The sequence below is a fragment of the Suricata suricatta genome, chromosome 2 (assembly GCF_006229205.1).
Source record: "Suricata suricatta isolate VVHF042 chromosome 2, meerkat_22Aug2017_6uvM2_HiC, whole genome shotgun sequence".
In the NCBI taxonomy this organism is placed as follows: Eukaryota; Metazoa; Chordata; class Mammalia; order Carnivora; family Herpestidae; genus Suricata; species Suricata suricatta.
Window position 1 is genome coordinate 126,524,048 of NC_043701.1, and position 14,082 is coordinate 126,538,129.

The following is a 14,082-nucleotide window of genomic DNA, read 5'->3' on the forward strand; positions in this document are numbered from 1 at the left end:
GCTCCAAACATTTTGTATATCATCACTGCTCAGTGTCTGGAAGACTTCTGCACCATGCCTCTCCCTGGAATGCATCTCACTGAGCACTCTGCCCACTAAATTTCCTCATGATCAAAGCCTGTTGATCCTTTACGTTTCAGCTCAACTGTTACTCTCTCTGGGAAACAGTCCCAGAGCTTTAATCCCCACACCCAGCATAATTAATCATTGCTGCCTTTCAGTTCCCACAGCACTTGGTTCACAGTGCTAGTTTACACTTATCACCTTGTTAAGCAGCATATCCATGGCCTCCCCTAGATTATGAGTTTCCCTAGCATAGAGATCTTGTCTTATTTGTCTTTATAGCTTAAGCCCTACTGGGCTGCTCTCCATGGGACTGGTTCTGCTGGCCTCTCTCTAGGATCCTGACCTTTATTCTCATTAGGGAGCATGCCTTAAGGCCAAAGTTTACCAAGAAATTATATAGGATTTTCCCTGATGATAAGGGAACCTACAGATGGACTAGGTACAGCCTGTTAAAATGCTGGAATTTGTACCCAAGCTGGAGAGGGCCAAACGAGTTTGGAAGGGAACAAAATTAGGAAAAGAAGCTTGATCTTTTGGGACAAGTTCCCAGCAGGTCAACTTGGCTTTGGTGAATGGCCACTGATAGAGAAAATGGTCTTGTATATGAAATGAACAGCAGAGTAGTTTTTAAAATAAAAATGTCCCCCCTTTGGCCTTTTCTCAATATGATTGTATTGCTGTTATGTTTATTACTAAAGCACATGCTCAGGATACCAGGAAGCACATCTAGAAACAGCTGCGTAGAGGCTGTTTAGTTCACTGATTTGCCTCCACCGAGACGGCACATGAGGTGGGATTTCTGTTTCAGGCCAACACACTTCAGAGATTTGCAACTATACAACTTTAACCTCTGTGGATTTTTAGAACAATAGGGTACTGTCCAGAACCATAAGAACCAGCATGTCACATGCTTTATCTGAAGGTTTATTCAGTCACCTCAAAATATACCTAAAGGCAGGCTGATGCCAAAATACATGGGCCACTGTGTGTGAGCCTGCCGGGGAGCACAGCCCTGGAGGCCTAATGGAGCGATTGGCACAGCGACAGTCTGCAGGCCCAGTCTGGCCGCCTCGGCAGCTGCACATGTTCCTGGGACCAGAGCCAGCTGGTGCTCATGGCAATGGTTTCTGGGTCCTGGCACTATCCCAAGATCGGCCCAAGCTCCTTAGTCCTGACCTGGCAGTGGCTTTGTTCTGGATCTAAAGTGAAGCCCCCCTGAGGTACAACTGAAGGCAGGCCCTTGAACCCTAACCTCTGTGTTCCTCCCAGACTGACACACCCTCTGCTCCAGGTGTGACTAAGGGCCCTTGGGGCAGGGCAGGTTCTTTGGGGTTAATCCCAGTCAGCCTCAGAACGTCTCGCTTTTGCCCACTCCAGAACTCCAGGCACTGCAGTGCTATCAGGGCCCTGGGCTGCCAGTTGGTGTAGAGATCATGAGGGATGGAAAGAGACCTGGCCGGAGATCCCCCTGACCCTGACTCATCCAGGAGCGCTCTGAGGCAACCCAAGGACTGGATTTCAAAACCGACCTTGGCTGAGCAAGAAATGTCATCCCAAATCGGAGTCTCCCTAACCGGGTATCAGGAATACTGCAGAACTCTCAAAATAAGATGTATTTTCATTGTCTATTAGGACACTTAACATGTTTGAAATACAACACCAATGCTTTCAATCTTAAATCCAATCTTCATTGATTGGAATGGGCAATCTAAGTAATAAGGAACAGCAGAGAGCTCACTGTGCAAATAAAGCTCCCAGGCGCGTCTCCCGGCTTCTTCCCCCAGCAGATTGCCTCCCGAGCCCCTCCCAGGTGAAACTCCTAAATCTGCTTTAAAAATATAGTCTTTATTTGCATGATCTCCCTCCTCATGTTTCAGTCTAATTCTCCCAGATTGAGAGAAACACAATAAAAGGGAAAATTTTTTTTGTTTTGTTTTCAGTGCTTCCCTTTTCACAAACTCTTTTTTTGGAAACCGCAACCTCAATCCCAGAAGAGGTTCCTGGGGGCTTTAAGAACATCAATCAGTTTCGCAGCTGGAGGCCGAGGCTTTCCTCAGGGAAGACTTTTTACATAAAACAGATTGTACTTTGTCCTTGCCGGGGCAGACAAAGGTTTAAATTAAATATGCAGTGAGCTGCGGTTGGCTGCTTGCCACAGCCTAAGGGAGGGGGAAGGGAGAGCTCTCCCTACTCCTTCCTTTCTCTGTAGTTGTTTCTTTTTTCCGTTTCTTTTTCCAGCCTGGAGTTAAAAGGCCTGGGCTCAGGGCTGGGCTTTTCTGTAAATTCGACATATGATGTGGTGCAAGTCATTGGGCCCCCTGGGACTTCAGTTTCCTCTTCGGTACAGTTGAGGAGTCTGAGATGATCTGTGAAGGTCTTTTCCATATTTAACCTTCTAAGTTATCTCCAAATTCAGCTGTGTGCATTTCCAACAAACATTGCCAGTCCCACCTCTGAGTAGTGCATCCCCACCTTTCCTGGACTGACGAGAGTGACCTGAGTGACTCCTTTTCCCACTGACCCCTGGGGGTCAAGTGGGCCACATTACGTAAGCGAGAAGGAGGCCCTGCAAAAGAAGATAAAAGGCAATGGATTCTGTTACCGGTCTTGGGGGGTAAATAAACAGTGATGGGAATTGGAGTGAATGGGAGAGACAGATTCTTCAGAAAAGGGGCAGCCTCTACCCACCTCGGCTGAGGCCACTTGTTGTGGCCTCTGGGACAGAGAGGTTTTTGGTTTTTTGTTTTCAAGATTATGTTTTTTAAGTAAGTAATCTCTTTACCCAATGTGGGGCTCAAACTTACAAGCTGGGAGATCAAGAGTCCCACATTCTATGGACTGAGCCAGCCAGGCACCCAAGTTTCATTTTCTTTTTTTTAATGTGAAAGTCTGAAACTTTTAAATATTGGTAACTAATTACAAAAAAATATATAATTCTCATAAAGTAGACCTACAGGTCTGTGGACTGAATTAAACTTGAAGAGGGTCAGTAAGCTGAGTTCATGGCCTTAAGAATGTGAGGATTTTGTCTTCTCTAGCTCACCGAGATGTTCAGAGGATCTGTGTATTTAAAGTGTGTTGTAGGGGCGCCTGGGTGGCTCAGTTGGTTAAGCCTCCGGCTTCGGCTCAGGTCAGATCTCACGTGCGTGGGTTCGAGCCCCGTGTCAGGCTCTGTGCTGACAGCTAGCTCAGAGCCTGGAGCCTGCTTCTGGTTCTATGTCTCCTGCTCTCTCTGCCCCTCCCCCTCTCATGCTCTGTCTCTCTCTCTCTCTGTATCAAAAATAAATAAAACATTAAAAAAAATTGGATGCTTAAAAAAAATAAAATAAAATAAAGTGTGTTGTAAGCTGCAGCAACGTATCATAGGCCTGAAAAGCATTTCAATATAGAAATGCCCTACTAGAGGGTAAATTTCAGGAAAATAACTTTACTCATATTTAGGTTCCCAGTCAACTATTGACCTGGGAGTTAATGGACCTGTTCTTTTATTGGTTAAACATACTTTTATTATCTAAGTCCACATTGATTTCATGTGAATTATTTCATGTGAATAATAACGTGAAATTGATTTCATGTTATTAGCCTCATACAGAAAGCAGGTTATAAATGGAATATATATTTAAACTTCAGAATTCTATTTTGCATTGTAATAATGGTGGCCTTTTATATCATCAGCATATTAAATGAAATATTTTAATATATAATTAAATGTTAAAGACTTATATAACATAAGGTAATATGTATTTTAACCAATATTTCTATTATTTGGACACATATGTGTTATATAATAATATACTGATTGCAGCAATAAGTCCACAGAAGACAAAAGCAACTGGAGCGATGCTTTGTTCTCTGCGTGCTAAACCAGAGGCCATCCTTTTATCTTGAGGAAGAATCAAATGAAAATGAAATTTAATCCTTTAAAACATTCATGTGAGTGGTTGGATGACCTCTTCTCCTATTTTACCTGCATAAGAAACACGAATTTTATTTTCAGGAATGTACATGAAATAAATACATTACCCTCCTTCTAGATATATTCAAGTGATACGCAATAACAAATAGGCACAGGTAAATTATTAAGAAGCAAGATGAAATGATTTCTCTTGGAGTGCCATGATTTTACAGACTAGAATAACTGAAGGCTACCTAAATATAAAAGCATGTCCTCCTGCATGGATTTTCTCTTTTCAGTCCCCCCCCCCCTTGATCTTACTAACTCAAGGCATAAAGATTTTGTTTCTTCTCCTTTCTTCTGAATTGGTCTCCTTTTCTTCCCCTGTATTTAAGTTTTTTATCTTTTTGTCTAATGTAAATAATAAGTCTCAGATTTGATCCATTAATTTAATGTTTCTGACATAACTTAGAAATACATGTTACATTTTTAACCTTTCACTTATAGTACAAACTGAAGGACACAAGTAAATAGGGTTCCCCATAAGCAGGGCAGTCTGTGAAATACTTAGCGCGGCAGACGGCAAGGGCATGATTGGAATGGACACCGCCGTGGTGAGGACCAACGCCAGCTATAAACCGCGGTTCCAGACTTACTCCTTCTCTTTAACAACAGGTTGCAACCATGCAATTATTATCACTAGAATAATTATCATATGGGTAATACGGAGACATTTAGTTACTGTATCATTCTGGATAACTAGCCATTAGCTGCCCCAATGAACCAGCTCTAAAATCTCAGGGACTTGGCGCAACAAAAATGTATTTCTTGCCCACACAAAATGAGGTAGTCAATAGAGATTTTCTTCCACTCAAAGACCCCGGGCCCCTCCATCTTGTGGTGTGGCCATATTGACACTCGGCTTCCACAGTCACCGCACAAGGAATGGAAGGACTAGAGGGCTCCCCCTGGTCTCACAACCTGGAGCAGGGAGTGAGACATGACACTTCTCACCTTTCATGGGCTGGAACTAGATACATGTCTCCAACTCACCTGCGAGAAAAAAGAGAAAATGTAGGGAAGCATATCAATTGCTTTTGAGTTCACAGGCCCCAGTACTGATGATTTCTAACTCACTCCACACGCGGATTGAACTGATGGTGCCTTGAGACCTTTGCTGCTCACTCATGGTCTGATTCTGACTTCTTTGCTTCTCTGTCCTACTCTCTGCAATCTCTCTCGGGATCAGATGTCCAAGAGGGACAGTCTTATCATCCTGTTTATTGTCATGATCTGTTGAGGCAGAGCCTTTGTTTACAGCCATCTGAAATGTACTGGTCCATCTACGGACGCACTGCTCTTGTTCATGTGCCCATATCTGTTTTAGCCATCTGTGGAAAGGAGTTGGAGAATAAATTGCGTAGGAATTTGGAGATAAAATGGATAAATAAATTTGGCAAAACTGTTTTGAATAGTGAAGATTTAAAAATATCTCTAACAAGGTCTTCATTATTATGAAATTGTTACCATATTATAATAATCGCCAAATCACAATTTGTCAAGGTTTTGTAAAGCGCTGCAACTTTATTTTTTCAAGCATATTTAAGTAGTAGAATTACGAATAGTTGCTATAAATGTCAGTCCACAAAGTAAGATGTACTGAAATGTATCTTTTATTTTTTCAATCCAGGGTTGCATTTAAGATTCAGCGTATTGATGGCTTTATGAAGGATTGAGGCATTTGGAAGTGTAGTTTTGTCCTCTGTCTATACCCCCCTGGCTTTCATGAGAGTGGCAGAGATCACCACCTATCTACAGGTTTCCGTTTTCTCTTTCTTTAGTCGAAAACCATCTCGGCTGCCCAAGCAGTGACTACATTTCCCAGGCTCCCCTACAGCTAAGTATGGACATGTGTCTAAGGGCTGGGAGGTGAATGGGAACAATGTGTTAACCTCAGTGGCATCTACAAGAACTCAGCTTTTGGTGGTCCGTTCTCTTCTTCTCCAAGCCTGGAATGAAGACACGGTGGTAATGAGACAGCTTTGTTTCTGTGAGGGCATGAGGGCGATATTCTGGGGGGTGGAAGCAATTAGAGAAAAGGAGCCTGGGCTCCTGGACGACCTGGTAGAGTGGGGCAGCTGCAGCTCTCTGGACTGCTGCTACTTTGACTTTGCATGTGATAGAAATGAGTGTTCTTTCTCAGTAGGGCTCTGTTATTTCGGTCTCTGAAAGCAGCTGAGCCACTATCTGAAAGGACACGCCCACTTCCTGGGGTGCTTCTGGCTGTGTTTCCCCTAGTTTCTGACAGGTGAGCCTCTTTCTGTCTGCTGCTCCTCAGTGCGCTAGCTCTGTGTTAGTGATATTTTGCTGCTTCCCTTACAGCTGCACCATGGGAAACTCCGCTTCTGCATTTCTCTTGCATTTCTGGCATCAGTCTGCTGCCACCACACCACTCTGTGGCTTTGAGAACTCTGGGGGACTCATAGGACCATCTGCCTGGGTATAGCAGACAGCTTTTCTGCCTACTCCTGTACATGCTGGACACAGGATTAGAGTTTCCAGGTTCCACTTTAAAGAGAGGGCCGAATATTTTGATCTAGAATCCCCAAACATATCTGGGCGTTTTATTATTCCTCTCCCAACCTCAGTCAGAGGGCTCAGTTTAGGTTACGCGTGGGATCAGCCTAGGGTCCCTTCTCAGGAGCCCACTGGCGTCTTTGCTTTTCTTTCAAATCTCCCTATTCCTCCTTATCAGACCAATCTTTCTGAGTATTAACAGTATGGGGAGCTCTGTCCTAACATGTCAGCTTTCCTTCTAAATCTTTTTGCCTTAATACCTAGGCCAACAGTTTAAAAATATTTTGTTTTTACTGTTGGTTACTAGAAGGGAGAGGGGTTGGGGATGTGTGAAATAGGTGATGGGGATTAAGGAGTGTGCTTGTCATGTTGAATCACTATACTGTACACCTGAAACTGATGTAACCCTGTATATTAACTGGAATTCAAATAAAAACTTAAAACAGAGAAAAAATATTTTCTTTTTCTGGGTTTTGAGCTTTCATTCCTTCTCTGAGGCAGTTAAGGCAGAACATCCCATGAGGTGGAGGGTGGTGATAACTAAAATAATGCAGATGGACCCAAGTGTTTGTTACTATTTCAAGATTTCATCTGTCACTTAGCTTGCAGCCCATATTGCCAAAGACGTCTTTTTAGGAGTTTCTTCGGTCAATAAAGAAGAACTATTTGTTGTGTGCAGTGGGAAGGTTCATTGGCTCAGGTGTACAAGGTTTGTGTTCCAGTCCTGGTTTATTCCTCTGCCTTGGAAGCGTGCTTTCTATGTCAACAAGAAAGTGCAGTTCTAAATGTTTGCCTCTGTTATCTCTGGACTTTGACTCCGTTGATTGTGTAACGTTGGGAAATTGACCTAGATTTCAAGCTTCCATTTTTGCTATATATTTCCATAGCACTTTCTACCTCAGACAGGGGGAACTTACGTGGAATCATATAATAGTTCATGTTTAAATAGCATTTCTAAATTGTAAGTATTATTCTCAGTGCTTTACATATACTCTTTCATTTGTGACTCTTTTATGAGGTGGATCCTGAGATACAATCCAAAGTAGAGGTAAGACTTAAACCTATTCAGTCTGGATCCAGGGTCTGTGCTATTAATTATTCAGTTAGACAACCTCTCATTACAGGAAATATTTTGAAGGAAAGGAATGAAAATATATTGTAATTATTGGATTGCTCTCCTGATTTTATTTATAAGTACTAATCTTTCAGAAGCAAACTATGACTCAACTGAATGTAAATTATGCCAAAGTTCAGGTATGCTAAGGAATAACTGCATGCATGCTAAGAGTAGTTATTAAAATTACTATTTATTTGTATAATGTGAGCAATAGATCCATTTACTTCATTTAGACTGCCTCCTTTCAGGCCTAAGCAGTTCAGATGGTTAAGCGTCAGACTCTTAATTTCGGCTCAGGTCATGATCTCACGGTTTGTGAGTTCCAGCCCCCGCATCTGGCTCTGCACTGACAGCCTGGAGCCTCCTTGGGATTCTCTGCTTCCCCTCCTCCCTCTCTCAAAATAAAGAAATAAACATAAAATATATAAACTTTCTCCTTTTAATGACGGATTTAGGTCAGGATCAATACAAGCAATTCAGTTTTAATTCCACTTAGAAATAGTAATTCTATAATAGTATTTACCAAGTAATAATTAAGTAAATGTTTCCTTTGCTTTCTTTGAGGTATGCTCATTAAAGGACTTTCACCCCAGCCAAACGATGTCAGTGAAATGCAATTGCATGATAAAACTTTGTCACCATCTAGTGTCATTAAGGAGTACTGCAGTCATGTTGCTTGTTTTCTCTCTTCAGTAGCTTCCTTCTAGATCTACGTTAGCACCGCTGGTGGCATTAGTAACCACTGATTCTGTAGACTATTTATTTATTTTTTAAAAAATGTTTATTTAATTTTGAGAGAGACACAGAGAGAGATAGAGAATGAGAAAGGGCAGAGAGAGGGGAGGACAGACATGCAGAGTGAGCTCTGAGTTGAGAGCAGAGAACAAGATGTGGGGCCCGATCCCATGAACCGTGAGATCATGAGCTGAGCCGAAGTCGGACACTTAACCAGCCGAGCCACCCAGGTGCCCCTGTGGCCTATTTTTCATAATTGGATTTTAAAGCAACTCATTTAAGGTCATTTCTCACTTCCAAAGCATGGTTTATTTTATGAAAGTGTTCTCAGGGGACCATAAAAACTTTCATCCAAGTTAGAGACAATGTGATCACCCCTAAAAGATCCCTTTACTTTAGCTTCAGGCTGCTGAACTTGGGAAAAATCATGATGTATTCAAATTATGACATAGTCGAGGCTTTCAGAAGAACATAAAATTAGTATATCAAATATTTATGTACCCTCTATAATAGTTATCTCTTGCTATATAACAAATTGCCTCAGTGCAGCAGCTGAAACAGCAAACATTTATGATCTCACATAGTTTCCGAGGGTCAGGAATCAGGGAGTGGCTCAGCTGGGTGGTTCTGGTGCAGCGTCTCCCAGGAGGCTGCCGGCAAGCCCTAAGCTGGGCAGGCCAAACTGGGGAGGGAGAGACAGCTTCCAAGCTCATGCCTGTTTGTAGGCAGGTTTCAGCTTCTTGCTGGCTGCTTGCCACAGGCTCAGTGTCTTGAAATGTGGGCCTCTTTGTAGGACTTGCTTCCCCCAGAGCAAGAGAGGGGAAGGGAGCTGGAGGGAGGAAAGAGAGGACAGGAGGGAGAGAGGGGGAAGCCGTAGTCTTTTTTTAGAACCTAATTTCACAAGTCATGTTTTACTTCTACTGTATGTCATTGGTCACTCAAACTGGTGTGCCGGAGTCTGGTGCCATGTGGCAGGGGGTAAAAACCAGGAGGTGGCGGTTGCTGGGACCATCTTGAAGGTTGGCTGCAACACCCACCATCAGGCTTTGCTGAATAGTAACATTTTGCCCTGTTTTTGTAACTACTACTAGCCCTGGGCTAAACTCTGGGAGATACCAACGAGAAAGAATGTGACTGAGCTCACATTTGGCTGTAGGAGACCTGAAAAAGCTTAGTCCAGTCTCATATGCAGCTCAAATGTTATCTTTTAACCTCATCAAAATGTTGACTTTGTGAGGAAGGAGATCATGGTTGTTCTTTCAGGAATTTGCTCCGACTTTTCTTGCTTCTTTCTTGCTTTCTAATTTGCTCTAGCATGGGGTCCAGCATGCGGGTTACAGAGGAGCAAAACAAATCTTTGTATTTAGCTGATCCTGTTGAGTCTTCTCTGGGTTAATGCTAGCTGATATTCCCTCCAGATACAGGTTCCTCAAGTGAGGAGGTGGGTTATTTGGAGAACCTATGAACGAGGCTTCACACTATTCAAGTCATTCTCCAGTTGCCTTCTTGAAATCCACTCTCGGCCTTTGTTCTCTTTGGGGCCTCGCCCTGTGCTGCCTCTTCCTGCCGGGACCCTGGCCTCAGGAAGCAGTGTTCTTGGGTGGCAGGGTCTCTTCAGGACAGCTCATGCCTACTCCCTGCAGGTCCTTTTGGTCAATAGGAAAACATCATGGGTCTTTTTCCTGCCAAATGCCTTCTGTCCAGTCAGCCCACCCTCTTCTCCCTGTAACTGCACTGCTCCAGCCAGCCTTCTGCGTTTGGAATTCTCCAGATGGGCGCAGGAACCCAGGTGCAGATGCCGACAAATGCTTGCAGATGCTCGCTGGCTTTCCTTAGAACTCTTTCTGCTTTTCTCTTTGGTCTTGCGGCAGCACCAGTGCCTGCAGTGTCAGGGCTCTGTAAACATCAGCCAGAAGGTGAGACACCGATTTACTCCCTGGTCAGCACTCCTGGTCCCTGTGAATGGTTCACTTGGAGCCTCTCTCTTGGCCTGGCAGTGAGTGAGACGCATCTGATTATGGGAGGGGACAGACCCCCCGAAGTCCCATTCAATGAATATATGGCCTTCTCATAAAATGGCTGGGGATGAGTAAGAGGCGCTGCTATTTCAAGGACCAGCTTGGTTATTTTTTTTATAAAACTCTGCAGAAATGTGTCTAGTGAGTCTCTGGCTTCATAGCCTTAGCTGAATTTCGATGATAATGAGAAATTCCCTTTTTTAACCTATTAAATTTTGCTCAGATTAAAACATGTAGAAATTTACAGATTTAGTTGAAATCTCCCGTGTACTGGTCCTCAATTCCACTCCCCTCCTTGACTACCTAGAGGGTGTTTGTCAATACCATATATATTTACTGCTTGCCCTGGTCCCTTTGGGCCACTATGGCAGAACGCCACCGGGTGGGGGTGGGGGGAGGCTTATAAACAACAGAAATTTATTACTCACAGTTCTGGAGGCGGAAAGTCTGAGAACAGAGTGCCAGCCTGTTCATGTGAGGGCCCTGTTCCAGGTCACAGGCTTCTCATTGTATCCATACGTGGTGGAAGGGGACAAAGGAGCCCTCTTGAGCCTGTTTTATAAAGGCATTAATCTCATTCAACCAGGCTCTGCCCACATGAACTAATTGCCTCCCAAAGGCGCCTTCTTCCCCCCCCCCCTTAAAGTTTATTTATTTATTTTGAGAGAGAGAGCACAAGCGAGCACGCATGTGAGAGAGAACAAGAGTGCTTGCCTGCAGGAGTCGGGGAGAGAGGGAGGCAGAGAATCCGAAGCAGGCTCCCCGCTGTCAGTGCGGAGCTGGAGCCAGAGCCTGGAGACTGCGTGGGGCCGGATCTCACGAACCAGGAGATCACAACCTGAACTGAAATCCAAGGTCGGCAGCTTAACAGACTTAGCCACCCAGGCACTCCTTAGATGGTTTTTAAGATATTCTTTTCTTCCTTTTTCTTTTTTTGCTGTTGCAGATGATACAGCAATCATCATCCTGGTACTTGTCTCCGTATATATTATAGAATATATACCCAGAAGAAGTATAGAGGAATCGCCGGCTTGAAGGATATGATAATTACATATTTACTAGATGTCAGGTTGCTCCCTCGTGTTATTTTCCGCTACCACCAGCAAATTCAAATCCTCAGCAACATTTGGTAATGTTGGATTAGATCATTTTTTTGCCACATATCTTGTTTTACATTGTATATTGTACTTTAAAAAATCTTTATTTTATTTTTTATTTTGAGAGAGAGAGGTGAGGGCGGGGGAGGTATAGAGAGAGAGGGAGAGAGAGAATCCCAAGCAAGCTCCATGCTGTAAGTGCAGAGCCTGATGGGGGTCTTGATTTCACAAATGGTGATATCATGACCTGAGCTGAAATCAAGAGTTGGATGCTTAACCCAGGTTCCCCTAAATTGTATACTGTACTTTTTTGACTGTTAGTATTTTTGAGCATTTTTTCAGATGTTCTTTACTCTGGTCTTCTTTTATATCTTTTGGGATAGATCATCACAGGCCATGAGAAAACCTCTTTGCCTTGTGGTGAAGTCCTTATCTTAATTTGAAATTCCTAGGTTCTATAGCATAGCCTGAAATTATAAATATAGAATTCGGACATTAGGAATGCACATGGAGGGATTTTTTTATATAAAAAATTTTCTTTTAATTTTAGAGAGAGAGAGACAGAGTGCAAGCAGGAGAGAGGGGCAGAGGGCAAGACTGTTAAACAGGCTCTACACTCAGCATGGAGCTTGATGCTGGGCTTGATCCCACAACCCTGGGATCAGGACCTAAGCTTAAATCAAGAGTTGGACGCTAACCAACTGAGCCACTGAGGTGCCCCTGGAATATTTCTAAGGTCTTATTTTGTGTTTTCTGTGTATTACTTCTTTTATAGCTTCTTTCTCCTTCTTTCCTCAACTATAATGTCTGGCACTTAGTAAGAACTCTATGAGTTTGCTATTGTTCTTATTACATTGAATTGATGAAGCTTTTTATATTCTTCTTTTCTCCCCTCTTTGCTGTTTTATAAACTATAGATTTTGTTTCTAATTTTAGTACCAATACTTAATTTCAAAACATATATTTAATTATCCCCTTCTCTAAATAGATACAGTTTTTCACTATTTCTGCTCCGCTCCCAAATATTTAGCCACATTTTAACCACACATTATTCAACCCCACTCCCATCTTTTTTTGGTTGTGCTTTATTTGTTCTTTTGTTGTTCTTGTTGTTCTTTCTTAACATATAAATGAGATATTATTATTTAATTATACTCATTAAAATTACCAGCACATTTTGTCATCTTTTCTGCTTCTGCTTTTTCTAAGTTCTATACTTCCTTCTTCTTCACTTTTATTCTTACTGAAATGTATTCTTTAATTATTGTTTTAGGGAGATTCTGTGGATATTAAAATGTCAGTGTTCTTCTTTTCTCTTTTAGCAACTGATAATCAGGGCTCCTCGGTGGCTCAGTTGGTTAAGCATCTGACTTCAGTTCAGGACATGATCTTGTGGTCCGTGAGTTAGAGCCCTTCATCAGGCTCTGTGCTGACAGCCTAGAGCCTGCTTTGAATTCTGTGTCTCCCTCTCTCTCTGCCCCTCCTGTCTTGTGCTCTGTCTCTCTCTCAAAAACAAACAAACATTAAAAAAATTTAACAGCTGGTAATCAGTTTTTTAAAAAAAGGTTGATTTAAGCATCAGCAGTGATGACTTCATCCTCGACTCCTGAATCAATACTGATGGAAATAATTTGCTTATCAATCTTGGAAGGACTTTGCAAATCAATGAGCTGCTTGTGAATCCTCCCCTGAAAATGACCCATGTCTTAAAACCTTCACCAGGAGGAGTTTTTGTTGTAGTGATTCTTGGAGTCTTAGTGGGCATCTGGACTGGTCCTTTTACTTTGAGATTCTTTCCCTTTGTGTCTCTGATCAGGTCAGGACGCACCATCTCCAAAGACTTTATGTTTTGGCTGGTTAGAGTAATTCTAACTCACTATCTCCAGTTACTTGAGTGTCTTTCTCTACCTTTTTTTTTTATAAAATTTTTTTAAATGTTTAATATTTATTTTTGAGAGGAGAGAGAGAGAGAGAGAGAGAGAGAGAGAGAGAGAGAGAGAGAGAGACAGCGTGAGCAGGGGAGTGTCAAAGAGAGAGGGAGACACAGAATCCAAAGCAGGCTCCAGGTTCTGAGCTGTCAGCACAGAGCCTGATGCGGAGCTCAAACCCATGAACCGTGAGATCATGACCTGAGCCAAAGCCAGATGCTCAACCGACTGAGCCACCCAAGTGCCCCCTCTCTATCTGTTAAAGCCATGGCTTCAGGGGTTCCTGACCCACCTGTTCCTCTGCAAGAATGAACAGCAGAGAGTCAGGACCGGCAGGAGGAGCCTCTGGGCAGACCTAGCTCCACTTCAGCAGGACAGAGTCTTCCACAAAGAGCTCAGTGTTTTGTTTTGTTGTTTTTAAATGAGAGAGGTTTTTTTTTGTTGTTGATAATGCTGAGAGTGAGAGAGGGTGCGAGTAAGCCCAAGGCACGGAGAGAGAGAGAGAATCCCTCAAGGACAGAGGGAAAGTGGGATAGAGAGAGAGAGATGCTCAGGCTGACAGTGTGAAGCCCCAGGCAGGGCTCCCCTGATGCAGGGCTCGAACTCACTAATGGTGAGGTCATGACCTGACCCAAACAAAGTTGCATGT

The 14,082-nt window shown here is 43.0% G+C and overlaps 1 long non-coding RNA gene across 1 annotated transcript; it reads left to right on the top strand.

Moving 5' to 3' along the window:
• The first annotated feature begins 5,919 nt into the window (after positions 1-5,919).
• Positions 5,920-6,423, top strand: LOC115274238. The gene is made up of 3 exons (XR_003901154.1): positions 5,920-5,989; positions 6,165-6,269; positions 6,344-6,423. It is a non-coding gene; the product is annotated as an uncharacterized LOC115274238 (long non-coding RNA).
• The last annotated feature ends 7,659 nt before the right edge of the window (positions 6,424-14,082 follow it).